This window comes from Sycon ciliatum, chromosome 11, assembly GCF_964019385.1.
Source record: "Sycon ciliatum chromosome 11, ocSycCili1.1, whole genome shotgun sequence".
NCBI lineage: Eukaryota > Metazoa > Porifera > Calcarea > Leucosolenida > Sycettidae > Sycon > Sycon ciliatum.
The window spans coordinates 25011128-25027166 of NC_088653.1; the positions used below are offsets into that span (position 1 = coordinate 25011128).

The 16039-nt window shown below is 44.6% G+C and overlaps 1 long non-coding RNA gene across 1 annotated transcript; it reads left to right on the forward strand.

Annotated features, from left to right (window-relative positions):
• The first annotated feature begins 12956 nt into the window (after positions 1 to 12956).
• On the forward strand, positions 12957 to 14498 carry LOC135827335 (uncharacterized). Its single transcript, XR_010555395.1, has 2 exons — positions 12957 to 13199; positions 13762 to 14498. It is a non-coding gene; the product is annotated as an uncharacterized LOC135827335 (long non-coding RNA).
• The last annotated feature ends 1541 nt before the right edge of the window (positions 14499 to 16039 follow it).

Sequence of the window (16039 nt, forward strand, 5' to 3'; positions counted from 1 at the left end):
TTTGTGTCTGCCTTGAGTGCTGCTGGGCACCCACAAAATCCAGCTCCTGCCTGGTCACCAGTTCAGCGGTCATGGCTCAAGTTTACCTTCTCACAACGCACCCATTCACAGAAGCAGCCACTATCCTCTGTTACGGTCAACTCCTGGCTGACCAGTTCCCGACACCGGAACTACTTTAAACACCCTACATGCTCTCACACTGAATATTGTGGCTTGTTCTTCATCCTTGAACTGGGATAAACTGCACCAGATCAGGGTGCTAGCTCCTTGGACTATGAGCAACTTTGTGTAGGTCATGGCCTGCTCACTTTTGTCCTCTGTTCTGTCAGTCTTCTTGTCTTTCTTGCATCTCTTCTCGTTGTCGCCGTGCTATGCTTTTTCTGAGTTACATCTGGCTGCGGCCAACTACCCTTCATTTTGTGTATCGTTGCTATTGCTGTCTATGTCTTTGTGTGTGCCAGTATATGTGGAGGGAGAAGTTGTATTTCTTGCCGGCCGAGCGCAGCGAGATAGGCGAGAAATGATTTCACCCGCAACAATATTAATAGGTTGAAAATATGGCATCTGGTGTGTTCTTTATCGTCGTTTCTTTTCCTGACTACTTCAGTCAGTTTTGAGTCTCACCAGTATCCCTGCCCTCCCACCCTTCATTTCTGTGCATATTATTGTTGTTCTTTTATAGATTTTTGTCATGATGTGCTTGTTACGCCTACATGATGCCAAATCGCTATTGGAGATATACGCCCGGCTTTTTTCCTCACTACTGCGTCCATCGGCGCGAGGGTTTTTTCCCTGGCTGGCTCGGTCCAGGAATAATTAATCTGACTGTCTCAAGTGGTTCTGCATCATGGCCTATTTCTGCTATCTGCTGGCACACCTATTCCATCTGAGACACTCTGTTCTCAGTCCTCGCTCCCATAACTCACTCGTTATCCGGTTCACATCTGGCTGCGGCCAACTACCCCGGTGAGACGCTAAACTGACTAAAGAAGTCAGGAAAAGAAACCAAGATAAAGAAGACACCAGATGCCATGTTTGCAACCGAAAATGTTGAAATACAACCACCTCGGCCTGAAGGATACCGCCCTGCAATGGATGGTTCGTGTCGCCAACGTCTTCAATTGAGTGGCAAGCCATACCAGCAGGGGTGCCCCAAGGATCCGTTCTAGGCCCCCTGCGGTTCTTGGTCTATACGATTGACCTGCCCTCTGCCTGCACCAACTCGAACACAAAGTGCAGCCAATTTGAAGATGACACGTCGCAAATCGCAACACACCAGAGCCGTTTGACATCGGAGTTGTCCCTATAGTCAGCCGTTTCAGCTGCCGCAGCCTGGCTGCGGAGATGGCACCTTCTCGCCAATGCCACAAAGACCGTCACCTTGTCGTTCACACCAAACCACCAACTCACTCTTAACGACACACCCCTAAAGCAAGTAAACTGACACCGGGACCTTGGAATCATACTGCTGTTGAGTACGGAAAGGACCCATACTCTTCAAACACAACGGACAATGGGCACCTGTAGGTGGGAGACAGAGAAACGGAAAACGAAGACGAACGAAACGACTACATTCTGGAAGAGAGAGAGAGAGAGAGAGAGAGAGAGAGAGAGAGAGTGAATGCAAGATTAAGGGCCTGGGTAGCTATAGCAAATATGGGCGCGCAAGTATCTACCCAGGCCAACTGAACGAAAGGTAAGTACGAGTTTATATGGGGTTAATGCAGGCCAGCTTGGGGAAGGTAGATACGGGAGGTAGATACGGGAGGAGGTACCCAAAATTACGAAACTACCTCCAATGGAACCCACATGTCACGCACATAATAATAAAACCAAGAAATCTCCTCCGCCAACTTCGTAAAACACGAGGCCAACTTAACACCTCCCAGTCTGCTCGTAATCCACACCACCTACATTTGCCCAGGTATAGAGTGCGACAGTCTCGTGTTTTCCAACACCACACGCACACAGAAGGACCAATAAGAATGCGTTCAGCGACGAGCAGTCCATATCTGCTTGCGGATCCCCCCTGACCTGTGTGAAATAAATAGCAATCATGCTTTCAAACCAATGGCGTCTAGCCTCATTCTATCATCCAATTGCTCCTGTAGTAGCTCAAACTGCACCCCATCGTAACCCCATTCTTCTGCAATGTGTTGGCTTCCTTCCTTGCTGACTGATTTTATAATAATTATCATGATTGTGGACTAATTTGAACCGTAATTAACTTCCTTATTGGCCATGGGCCATCATGGAAATAAAGAATAGTAATAATAATAATAATAATAATAATGGACTCGGATGGAGAGCCGAGGATTAATTTATACCAAAGAAGAAGGACCAAGGAACTACAAGTTCAAATTGTTCAAGTAACGTGTCGTGTTTGGTGCGGCCAAGCTTAGCCGTTAATGTTCTAGGTGAAATGTACTGCTGTTATGTGTTATCACTTTGTCCTTCCTTCTTTCTTTCTCTTGTTTGTTCATTTTCCATTTGCAAGTTTATTGTTAGCACACGCATTCGTTATTGCTATTGCTTCGATTGCTAAAATTCACACTTGTAAATTTCACTGCTGTTGTTCTTAGTGTTAACTATCTAACTTACTTCCTCCGCATCATCGAAATTGTCGCAGTTTGACTAGTGATTTGTCACTTGTTACTGACTACTCCATAAGCTAAGCCATTGAAAAACTTATTACACAGTATGATAGTCTGAAGACTAGAGTAACGTTCCAGGACAGTTGGACTGAGAGTTTTCATGCAGAGATGAAGTCCTCCTCGTCGCTGATGTTAATGGACGCAAAAATATCGTTCCGAAATATTGCAAGGAAGGTTCAAAGTTGGTCGCGCCTCATCTCAAACGCTTTGACTTTCTCCACAGGACAAGAGCTGCTATGCTTGTCGTCTGCTAGCTCTGGATGATTTCTACTTCACCACCAACGAAGCCTAGTAAGAATACACGATCGTTGCGAGGTCGGTCGATTACCGTCGGCGGAATCACCTCGATCTTGAAATGAACTTTTTTTAGCCGTGACATGCCCATTTATTTTAGCCGTTTGGTCACAGCTCATGCAGCTCAGGTAAGTGTTCTATCGCGTCCAGCGCGCCCTCTTTTTCAGCATCACTGGTATACCATGGTACGGCACCTGCGTGTGCATCATTAGCACTACGTGTAGAGTCTACACGGCTCTTGCAGGTACAATCATGTACTGAGTGTCTCAGCCAGAGCAACAAATTTTATCGCTGTTGCAGGCATTTAGCTTGCTGACCCCTCGATGTTTCTCCAAGCGCTGCCACTTGTTCCGCGAAGTCATTCTCACCCCAGCCAGGTAAAACAGTGATGAGGCTTGAGTGAATGGCCATAAGCAAGAGAAATGTGCAGGCTGCAACGCCTGACTGATCTCCGCAAGTCAAAATTACCATCGCAGCGACATCAGCGAAGAAATTGCGTCTAGTTCAAAAATTCCAGCTTCCAATAACAGCATACTGGCCAACCCTCCCGTTTTTCCCGGGAAAATCCCGGAAAATCAACACTCTTCCCGGGGTCCCGGGGATTTCAAGCAAACTCCCGGAAAAGCCAAAGTTTTGTCTGATACAGGATTTTCTAGAAAACTCCATGGTTTCTGCCCGAATGTCCCGGTTTTTTTGAAATTTTTGCAAAGGTATGTACGGTGCTCATTCGCACTTCGAACCAGGGAGTAGTACAATACCGGGTATTGTACTACTCCCTGCAAGATCTGCACTGACAAAGTGACAGGCGGGCGCCGACTGACCAAACTGCACTACGTCTACGAGCTCTCGTACAGCCTATGGCCTAGGGTCGATCTGTGCTGTACGCACAGCTGTAGAGTCCAACGTTTTTTTGGCGGGAAAAGCTCTTTTTCACTTGTTTTTGTGCCATCCAGGGATTTTGAGAGAAATCCAGGGATTCTGCATGTCTTGTCAAGGGATTGAGATTGTGGTGGTTGGTCAGTATGTAACAGAAAATAGAATTTTACCGTCAGCTTATACTGATGACTATCGCCTATATCCCATTCCCTGCCTCTGGTACGAGTGCTGGTGAGTAAATACCCCGTTTTATATCAAAAGTCAAACTGCGACAATTTCGGTGACGCGGAGGAAGTAGATTTTAAAACAATAGGAGGACAGAAAAATGTTTTTACTCCGAGTTTCACGCACTATTAAAAAGCGATCATCAGAAAACAGTCTGGATCAGTATTGGTTTATCTACTCACAAAACAAATACTGTAAATCAACTAATTTTCGCTGGCGATTTAATTTCGCTGATTTCGCCGGTCGATGTCAATCGGCCAAAATTAATCGCCGGCCAAAATTTGTCACCAGAACCAAATCATATGCCGCCGGACTGTCTGTAAAACACTTCGTACAGAAGACAGTGGTGTACAAACTATGCAGACCTTTCTACTAGGCTCTAGTACATGTGCACACGAAACATCGATCACTTTTTCGGACTCTTTCACGCCCACGGCGAAAGTTTAGTGGCGGCGAAAATTGTTTTTTGGAGACCGGCGAAAGTTTTTCACCGGGGAAAATTTGTAGATTTACAGTAGTAAATAACTGCAGCGTGGCACAAATCTAAAAGTTGTGAATGGCGGCAGTGCAAAGCGTGATTGACTGCATCACGAGGCAAATCCAAAAAGTAAAAGTGTGAATGACAGCAGTGGTGAAAGGTGACAACCACTGGAGCCCGTTTTCTCTTACTTAATTAGGTGATGGCTGTGGATGGTTTGAAGTTCCAAAGGCCTGATGATCGTAGTAATACGTGAAACTCAGAGTTGTAACAAAGCTTCCAAACTCTCTCTTGTGTTCCGAAGATAGTACTTATTCTCGTGGCGACACTTTGACACAAGCTCACTCCTTTTGTCGAGAGAGAGAGAGAGAGGTGCTTGGGTGCTTGCGCGATTGCCAATCTTTCCGCCAGGCACAGGTTGCACCTTTTGCTTTTGTTGCTATAGGCCGCTGCTCTGCGGTATACCGCCCATTGAATGCTGCATGCCTTCCCTTCATCCTTGTTGGTCCAGACGTACTGCGATAGGCGGGTGTCCTTCTCGTGTTGTCTGTGGCGGAATGAGGATTGGTGGTTATAGAAGCGTTGTTTGAATGTTGTTGCTACTAATCCAGTATACTCCTTCTTCTCCATACCTGCGGTGACTCTTGCCTTATACACGATGCTCTCCGTTAGACACGCTCCATCCAGTGGACGTCTTTCGCCCGACAGTTACAAGTCCTGGTGTCGTTGTCACCTCCGTTAGCTTGTTTCTTGGGTCGTAGAATCGTGTTATTGTGTTGTTTGATGATAGTGGCCATATTCTGCATGCAACTGTAGCTAACCTTAACCGAGTTCCGGTTGAAGATTTTGTTGAGGCTTGAGCCTTTGGGGAAGTGTGTGGCCACTAACTGGAGGAAGCGATTTCCGCCGCCGGTGGCGACGTTCTTGCTAAATGGTGGATTGAACCATGTGATGTGCCGGGAGCGATTACTTTAACGTAGATTTTCTATAATAGTTCAATTTTGTTTCAGTGTCATTTAGTACAACGACGATTCCTGATGAGTGTTGTACGAAAACTTGTTTGTAACCATATTTTTCTCTACACTATTTCTTCATATTTTCATCGTTTTATTGCACATCGTCTCCAACGTTTTACATTGCATGAATAAAGTACACAAATGTCGGTTCAGCTCGTCTTAATGATTGCGGTTATTGTCTCCTCGCCGTTTGTTTTAAACAATCGGATTTTATGGCGTTTTGTAGTGATACATAACATAACTTTACAGTTCCCTATAATACGCATCCTGTCCGACGGCAAAAGAGGCTGCAGATTTAGTTTTTTCTGCACGTTATCGGCAATGACTGCTGGTCTTCAGCAACTTGGGTCTCCTGTAATACGCATCATCCTGTCTATGCTTTCGTAATGCTAACATAATGCTCGGGATAGCACTCGCTACTGATCTTCAGAAACTTGGCCTGACTTTCACTCACAATAAGACTGGTTTCATGGTCATCGTTCCCAAGCGGTCGCTGGTTTCTCCTACAATAATAGTAATAATGCAAGTAAGTCACCAGGAGTTTGCTGATGACATTGTCCTCGGACAGATACCTTGTGTGCAATGCTCTCTCAAGTACTGTCTCGAAACTTGCTGATTGGCTGTGCAGTATTGGACTTGTGAACTCCGCCAAAATGCAAGCGTTGTTCATCCAGCCCCATGGCCGTTTCAATGCCATGCCTGGTATTTATTGCAATGATATCCGTCTGTCAGTCACCACAACAGCGAAGTATCTTGGAGTCCTTGTGGACGACCAACTCTTTTGGCAACCGCATGTCGAACAATTTGTACGCAAAGTGTCTGTTGCTGTGGGACAGCTCTGGCGTCATGGACGAGCACTGTCAATCACTGCACGTCGCCTATGGTATAATAGCAATAATTCAGTCTAGGATCACTTATGCATCTAATTCCTTTTTTCCGTGCCTCACAAAGCAGTTAGTCACCCGCCTACTGAAAGTCAGCATGTCTGGCGTTCGCGCCATATTCCAATTGCATGGCGCCGTGGCCACTGGGCCACTGCGCACGCGCCTCTCACTTTATTCTGTTGAGCACCTTTTCATCTACAAAGTCTTGCAGTTTGTCTTTCGTGGTCTGTCCTCATCAGCCAGATCATTGTTTCTGCCTTACTTCAAGTTGATCTCTGCCGACCCCGTCGTGCACGTTGATTGTCCCTTCACAAGGGGTCAAGCCACTCAGCTTCTCCATATTCCCTTTCTCCCTGGACAATCTGGACGGCACACTATGCATTTCCTTAGTACCTCCCTCTGGAATGCCCTATCTGACCACATCAGAATTATCCCCAATCTTGCGTTATTCAAATCCTTTATATCAAAAAAATATTCTCTCGACCAAAGAGTGGTATATTTGATAAAAATTAATAACGATAGAAATATTTACGATACTTCTCCTGACGTTTCGTTGTTCTGAACAACATCGTCAGTGGATAAAGAACTCGTCATACTTTTTTGATATTACAATGAGAGTGAATAATCAACGGCTTGTCCACCAACTCTTCAAATCCTCTATCTCTGATCTTGATCTGCCATCTCTTCATGCATGATTTACTCCATTCGGCGAATGCAAGACTTGATCATTCGGCAAGTCTTCCTCTTCTTCCTTCTCTCTCTCGTCCATCTCTATCTATCTATCTCTCTTTCTCTCACACACACACACTCTCTCTTTCTCCCACACACACACACACTCTCTCTCTCTCTCCCTATACTTTTATCATAAAACACAAGTAGCATCTTCACTATCCATAGCCCTTCAATATGGAATCCACAAACTGCCCTCTCCATATTTTTTAGTACGGAATATATAGCTGACAAAGTACCATTTTTTTTCTTTTCTTTTACTTCACATTATCATATTCATCAATTAATAGAAGCCGTGGTTGGCTCTGGCCATCCCGGCAAGAAGGCAGATATGCCTGTTCAATTGGTGAATAAAAATAAAAATAACATACATACCATAATAATAATAATAACTTTATTAGGATGACCCAAAGGCAATTTCATCATCGGCGTACTGTTGTACGACATGCTATACGATCTCCTTATACCGTACAATACCGTATTGATGTCTGGCGCTGTCGCCTTCATCTCTGGTGCGGGTGTAATCTAGTGACTTCGTACATGCGTTATAATAGACCAATCCCTTTGTCTGGGTTCGTGAAAAGGGCCATGCGTGCAAGTCAGCTCGTGTTTTTCTGGGACGGAGAGACTTTTGCTCCCCGAGCTTGTGTATGTAAATAGTGTTTTACGTCGACCATGACGGCTCGATTTGAAGCTTTATAAATGCAACGATGATATCACCTTGCAGTGGGTGATCTAAGAATGAGAACAGCTAGAGCTATGCAGTTGTATCCTTTGAGCATGCTAATCTATATCAGCTCCTACATGTCGTCAATACTTTTTTGAATTGAAGCCCGGTTTGCGATTTTCGACACCGACTCCCTCCCCCCCCCCCCCCCCCCCCAACGTATGCTCTTCGTTTCAGGGGCTTCTGCGAACTTTTGCGATGGTCCCTTAATGCATTTACAATTTTTCACATTTTCTTGCCCATTCTGTCCGTGCGCAGGATCCAAACCTAAAATAAGTCCACAAGCAGCCATGGATGGTGGGATAGGGCCCCTCAACGTGGCCCTGGAATCTGTCACAAGAGCACGAGTGGGTGTTTTTTCACAGACTCCCAACGACCCAAGTCAATTTTTGATTTTGTTTAGGTTTAGGGCGTGTTACGAAGTCGTACCTTTGATGCAACATCCAGCGCTGGGACATCCAGAGCAAGCCATTTCCACAGCGCTGCAAACCGAATCCAGGACACCCTAAAAAAGACTACCACTCACGTTCCACTACTGCCTAGTACTGAATCCTACCCGACTTCTTGACACGACTCAAACTTGCCAAAGTCACTATATCAACGTCAACTACAATAATGAAGCCACATATCTGCAACATCACGAGGGTGCTGGCAAAAGCTAGCGGTTATGCATAACGCCTCTACTGCCACCATTCTCAGATAGACTGCAAGGTTCACACTAAACACGTTATGCATAACCGCTAGCTGTGCTGCATTCTCGCGCTTCTTTTCATAATACTCTAGCTATATAACTGGTTGTTTTAGTGATTCTTACTAGGTGACGATGTTCCACTGATGATAGTCACAAGAAAACGTTCTGGAATTGTTTCATTTTAGTATGTAGTAATTGTTTATACATGGTTATGAGTGCACAGTTGAAATTTTTCATTGCAATAATAATAAATTGACTGGTTTTGAGGGAATGAGACAAACGGGAAAAGTCTGAAGAAAACATTGCCTGTCACCTCCAGGACTCGAACCAGGGACCCTCGCTTGTAGCCAGCGATGCTCCAACCACTGAGCTATGGTGTAGTCATCATCCCAGCAGAGACCGTTCAACATCTTCTTCAGACTTCGTAACTCACACTTCCTGTGAATCCACACAGGTGGGTGGGACGCAGCCCTCACTGTACCCACACACTTCACGTACAAACTAGCACGCGGGAGCCCCAAGTCATAAAATATTAACTGGTTTTGAGGGAATGAGACAAACAGGCAACAGTCTGAAGAAAAAATTGATAATAATAATAATTGTTTCCATATGTCCTTTTCCTTTCTACTTTTAATAATAATAATAATTGTGGAAGAGAAAAAGACATATCGATACGAGTTAAGATCTCTTCCACATTTATTTATTGCTCAACATCCGAGTTTCAAATAATAATAATAATGTAGAAAGGAAAAGACATTATGGATACGTACGAGTTAAGAGTAACTCGTATCCATAAAGTCTTTTTCCTTTCTACATTTATTTATGGTTCAAAATCCGAGTTTCAAATAATAATATTAATAATTCAAAAAGAGAACCATAAGTTATCCGTTTTGTCCAACACTTATAGGCCATTCACACGACGTGTAAACATTTGCACATGTGTGACCAAGATAACACTGGCAAACCGTGATCCAGTTCACACGGTGCTGGGCAAACTTTGCAACCGTCAATGTATCCATAGTACCCTCCTGAAAATGCCGGGAAATGTTCAGTTTTGAATTTTCCCTTGTTCAAGCACTGCATTTGCAGTACGCACTTTCAACAACCGACACTTTTCCTGGCTTGCAAAGATAATCGCGAGCAAAAGGGCCTCGGCCAAGATATAAAATCAGTTGCACGCGTGTGTCCAAGTTTATCGTATCCGAGTAAATATCCTTGGAAACAGTACGATAAAAGTAAGTTTGCCCGTCGTGTGAATGGCCTATAACGGTTATAAGCAGAATACTGTTGAGTTAAAACGTGCAACAGTTAGCACAAAACTGACTGATGAGATCAGGACATTCAACGACCTGATGCTTAGCTGCTATAACCGCTATAACTGTTAGTGTTGGACAAAACAGATAACTTGTAAACTTTTGGTCCTCTTTTTAATAATAATAGTTATAATAACAATGTTAACTGGTTTGAGGGAAAGAGACAAACGGGAAAAGTCTGAAGAAAAAATTGACTGTCACCACCAGGACTCGAACCAGGGACCCTCGCTTGTAGCCAGCGATGCTCTAACCACTGAGCTATGGTGTAGTCGTCAATCCAGCAACATTTTCTTCAGACTTCGTAACTCACACTTCCTGTGAATCCACACAGGCGGGTGGGACGCATCCCCTCACTGTAACCCACACACTTCACCTACAATCTAGCACACGGGGAGCCCCAAGTCATAACATGTTAACTGGTTTGAGGGAAAGATACATACGGGAAAAGTCTGAAGAAAAAAATGACGCAAGCCAGTGATTGATCGAGGAAGGATAGATTTCCCATCACTGTGGATAAGAGTCATACTGTAGCTCAGTTGGTTAGAGCATTGCTCGCGAATAGCAAGGTCCCTGGTTCGAGTCCCGGTGGTGTGACTGATGATTTTTTCATTCTTTTATATCTGGCTTGCAAGTGTTGAGTCTCAGAGAGAAAAGAGCAGTACGTGGCATGTGGCTTCTAATTTCACAATGATAATAGCTACAAGCGAGGGTCCCTGGTTCGAGTCCTGGTGGTGACAGTCAATTTTTTCTCCAGACTTTTCCCGTTTGTCTCTTTCCCTCAAACTAGTGAAGATTTTATGACTTGGGGCTCCCGCGTGCTAGAGTGCACGTGAAGTATGTGGGTACAGTGAGGACTGCGTCCCACCCGCCTGTGTGGATTCACAGGAAGTGTGAGTTACGAAGTCTGAAGAAATTTAATGTTGAACAGTCTATGCTGGGATGACGACTACACCATAGCTCAGTGGTTAGAGCATCGCTAGCTACAAGCGAGGGTCCCTGGTTCGAGTCCTGGTGGTGACAGCCAATTTTTTCTTCAGATTTTTTCCGTTTGTCTCTTTCCCTCAAACTAGTGAAAATAATAATAATTATTATTATTAAGCAGGGAAGCAAGAACCGACTAACCTGAAGTGAAGCTCCGTGGTCCTGAAGAGGTAATTGCAGAAACGGGGCTTCCGACACAAGACAGATTATGTGTGCTTCTGGCTACTGCACAGCTGCATTGACTAATTTAAGGCGTGCCGATTCACAATACAACGTTCTGCGACGCGATTTGCAACAGTTGCCATGTAATCATGTAAAGGCCTTGTGAGACTGCGGCAAATCTCGATTTCCTGACGCAGCTGCAGCTGTCGTATCCATGCTATCAAGAGTACCAAGAGTACATAAACCCTTGAGAGGACATAACCCTGGGGTTATGTACTCTTGATGCTATTGACACGTGCCTTTTAGGCCTCTACGGGACAAGTATGCCCAAGAGTACATAACCGGGCCCCCAGGGGGCCTTATTTAGGTGTCTAATAATTGTAATTATTTATCTATCTCCCGTAAACGGGTTCATAATCGTCTTTATTTTATGTCTTTACACAAGGCCTGGGGCCTTCCTTATTTGGTATACGCTGTTATTTCCCCACATGGCTCCCGCTCTTTATGCAACAGTTCGTACACATATTTACTACGGTTGATACCAAGAGTCCATAACCCCCCGGGGGTTATGGACTCTTATTGATACGCATGCGGGACCAGCAATCTCGTGGCCATGGACTTCCATGGCCGCAACTAGATACTAGAGAGGTTAAGTTTCACGTAAAAGTCTTACGTCCGTGAACTTTTACGTCAAAAAGTGAAAAAACTCACGTAAAATTTGACGTGTTTTACGTGAGTTGACTGTCCCGCACGTTAGTTCATGACGTGAGTTTTTGGAAGTTTCGCTTGGTTATTCCGACCGAATTTGTGTGAGTTTCCGGAATTTTATCGAGTTTTATCTAGTTTGTTGGAAGATTTGATATTTGTGCGAACTAAACCCGAATCCTGCCAGGCAAAATTTCACGTCACGTCGCACGTGTAACTTAACCTCTAAAAATTACACGTAACGTGAGATTTGCACCGCGTTTTGAAAAAGGGCAAAAAACGTGTAACTTAACCTCTCTACTAAGGACGTTTAGCAACGCGAAAGTTCGAAAGAAAATTCGAGTCTGGGAATGAGTACAGGAAAAAAGCTCGAAACTTCGACAACTTGGACGCGAAGTTGCAGTGATTTGCGAAAGTAACTTTCTCTTTTCTCGGTACGCATTTGACTACAGGGAGTAGTAATTTTACAGCCCCCTGCTTGAGACTGACCTGCATATACGGTACGGTACTATAAGATTCAAATAACTTCGAGAAAAAGTCATTTCGCATTGCTAAACCTCACAAGTTTTCTTTTTCGAAATTGATTTTCGCGAAATATCACTACCACCAAAAGTTCGAATTTTCGCATTGCTAAACGTCCTTAATATTGCTATCACCTTCCTTTCTCGCTTTCTCTCTCTTGCTTTCCGCCTCGCGGAAGCTTCGGCTTCCGTCTCTCTTGCCTTGTGCTCTCAATATCGGCTCTTGAACTAAGTATCAGTTAGCTCCTTTCAAGATGTAAGTCAACCTGAGCTGAACGCTGGTGTGAGTGTACGTGTCTGTATATGCCTGAGTGTGTGTGTGAGAGTATGTCTAGGTATATGTGCGTGCGTGAGTAATTCTGTTGGTGGACTCTCTCCAAGTGGCCACCACTGCACGGCCTTGTAATGGGAAGGTTTAGTAAGTAAGTTAGTTCATGTCGTCGAACCGCAGCCTTGGGGTGCAACCCCGGGGCCGACCGGATACGACACAGCCAGGAAACCTTCCAGGATTTAGAAAAACGATCCTGTCAGCTTTTCTACTATTGTGGACACAATGTAAGACCTAACAACACCGCTATTCTACACTAAAGCGGGATTCACAGAAGCTTTTTTCAGTCCGTGCGCCAAGGCCCTTGAGAGACCGATTTTCATTTTCTCGCGGGAATCGTAGCCTCCAAGGCGCCGCACCTGCATTCTTGTTTTCTGTTGATTTCGCCTATCTCCGAATGGTGAATATTTCAATGAAATTTGCTGCTTAGAGCCCTTCTAGTCTCGTCAGGAGACCTTTCCTACACTGGAGAGATGGCTCGGAGTGATGTAGACACCTATGGCCGTACCCTGGAGAATTATTTTGGAGCTTGCAGTTCGTGAGCAGCCACCAAGGACGAATGTCTCACTTTTGTAATTGCTGAAACGAGGAATATGGTCACCAATTTCACACCAGGTAAGGCATTTACCCATCGCGGACACTAAAGCCGCTTTGTGGGGTGATAGACCAAAGCTTTATCTTTCGAATGCACGAGAAATTAGAGTGATACCTATGTGCCCCACAATTGCACCCGAAATAAACCACGCACAGGCAATATTGTGATTTTATGAGAAGAGACAATTGAGCATGCTCTAAATCGTCATGACCTGTTGTGTTACTTTTCAAACACCACTCCGAGTGAGCATCTACCAATCCTTTATCAATTTTACAGGGACATTTGAGCTTAGGGGATAGAGGTGGGATATTTCACCAGCTGAAGTACTAGATTTTTTTCTGAATTTGTTGACTACTAGGTTGCATAGTGTAAATATGTCAGTATTATGTGCATTATTGTGGTGAAATTCTGAGCATCTAATCATAGGCACAACAGCACTGGTGCATGCCCTCTCCTAGATCCTGCTCTCTGACTTTTTTCTTGCATTACACGACTCAAATTCGTCGAATGAAATGAAGGAGTAAAGTTGTTGCTGCCAATTAACTGCATCAGTTCTGTTTTCCTCTGCTGTTCTTCTTTCAGTATGGTGGTGACTTCTGATCCATGAGGCGATGGCATGAAGTCAATAGTTTGCAGTATGTGCAATATGCGGCAGTCTCTCTGTTAATGGACCTGTGACAGCTGAAGCCCAGATGTTGCAGTTTGATGTCTATGGCCAGCAGCAATCTAATATTGTTGCACCTTTCCTTCCACACACAGCAATGCGGAATATGTCATGGACAGACATCGCTAAACTGCCTCTTTTGAAGAAGCATCGCAATTCTTGTCTGCCAATAAACAACAGACTAGCCAGCTATAATTACAATTTGGAGGTCGGAGACGCGATCTCGTGAATGTATTGCGCCAACTGCAATGAAGAAGGCCTTAGTGATCTGGATTTCTTACCATTCTCGTGTGGATAACTATGGCGTTCTGATCCAAGTCATGCAGACTATAAAATGCCTTAGACGTGAGATAGTGAAGGTACTGCCGACAGCAAGCCAACAGTGGATATGAACCACGCCGCCAACATCATTCTGCACACCTGGAGAATCCAATACATATAGCTGCCAACTCTGATGGTATAGACCCGATAACTTGTTTTGTTTCTCTAAGATTGGTATACAATTATACATGTACTAGTGCAGTCTCTATCCATATGCGTAATGCACTGTATTTGTTTCTGGTGACGGAGGTAGTTTATCATAGCACTGTTTTATGTCCTGGTTTTGTTGAAGATGAGCATTATCTAGTTAACTTGCTAGGTACCGTATCAGTCAGCTCTTTCAGCATTTGGCTTTGTGTCAGGGGTGGTTGGCGGTGTCGCGGGTCATTCCACAGTCCGCAAAGTTGACGTTCTTGGCAACGGAGCGACCCAGTAGGCAATTGATCACCGATAAATATACTGTCATTGGTATCACGGTGCACCACAATGGCATATGGTGTGAATATCATTATGTTATTCTGCAGCGAGTCCTTGTCGTGTAGCTTGCGAAAGTTATTGCATACGGTCATTACGTGCATAATGCATAGTACTGTCTGTACACCTGAGTCAAGTTTCAAGTCCAGTCCATTTTTTGGAAATATGGGCTGGACACTAACGAGGGCCTGGTGACGTGTTCATAGGACTGAGTTATGCCAAATGGTGCCATTGGCTGGGAGTGAAAGCCTTGCCCCACGCCTGCACCCTAAAAAATGTTTCGAAAATACTCAAATTCGACGACGGCTGAGAATCTAGGAAGATGCCGGACCACAGCGAAACAAGTCATCTGGCTGAAAAACGGAATACACCATTGCGTTGCCACGGCTAAGCGCAATTTTTAGGCTCACCACACAGGTAGCGAAATGCCAAAACAAACGAGCCATAGACACAAAACCATTTTCCAAAATTGTCCACCATTGAGAATGCGACTCAAAAAGTACCCGCAAACTGCCCAGTGCGGAAAATGAAAAGTCAACTTTTAGACGACTTTTTTGAATCTGGCGCACGGACTGTTTAGTCTACTACTCCATGGCTCCTACCATCCTGTGGCCGGCCGCGTGCATGTGCACGGCAGACATTGGTGCAGTCCTTTTTGGATGTGCATGTACGCGAAACTTCCTTCTGTGGAACTGCTTCTTGCAAGAGCTGTTTCGGAAACCCAATTTGCAACAGTTGCAATTAGAAAATGCCATGTAAGGGCCTTATAAGGGCGTAGTGAGACTGCGGCAAATTACAAAATGGCTCAGACCTAGGCACCGGCGGATTATGCCGGCATAATTATTGGCATAATTTGGCATCCTTTCGGAGATAGGAGCATAACTACATGATTGTACCACAATTCTAGTATGTAAGCTACACAATTGTGTACAATGCACCTGATCAGTGCTGGTGGTCTGCATGGTAAAGGGTTCGGGGTAGCCCTTTTCCAAAGATGCTCGCCACTTTTTTTCGCAACTTTCCGTTGTTTTGGAAGAAATCGCAACTTTCTTCATTTTCACAAAAAAACTACTTCGCAACATTTCCGCAAAGGTGTGCAAAGAAGTGCGCTGGAGGAGACCATCGACTGTGCAAGCTATGGTTATTGCTCTAATAATTAAACAAATGAGGTATACTAGTAGTTGATGTTCGGTCATGGTGGAAGGAGAGGTGGAGCTACGTTGATTGATTTTATTTAAGGATTGTCCAAAGGCCGCAGAGGCCTATCGAGGGGCTCTCCTGTGTACTGTTTAAGGAAAGGGAGGAAGAGAGAGAGAGGAAAGGAGATGAGTGCAGTGTATGGCTTGTTAATCAATACTGAGAGATGAGCTGATTATTCCCAGGGTGAGGGTGACATCGGTT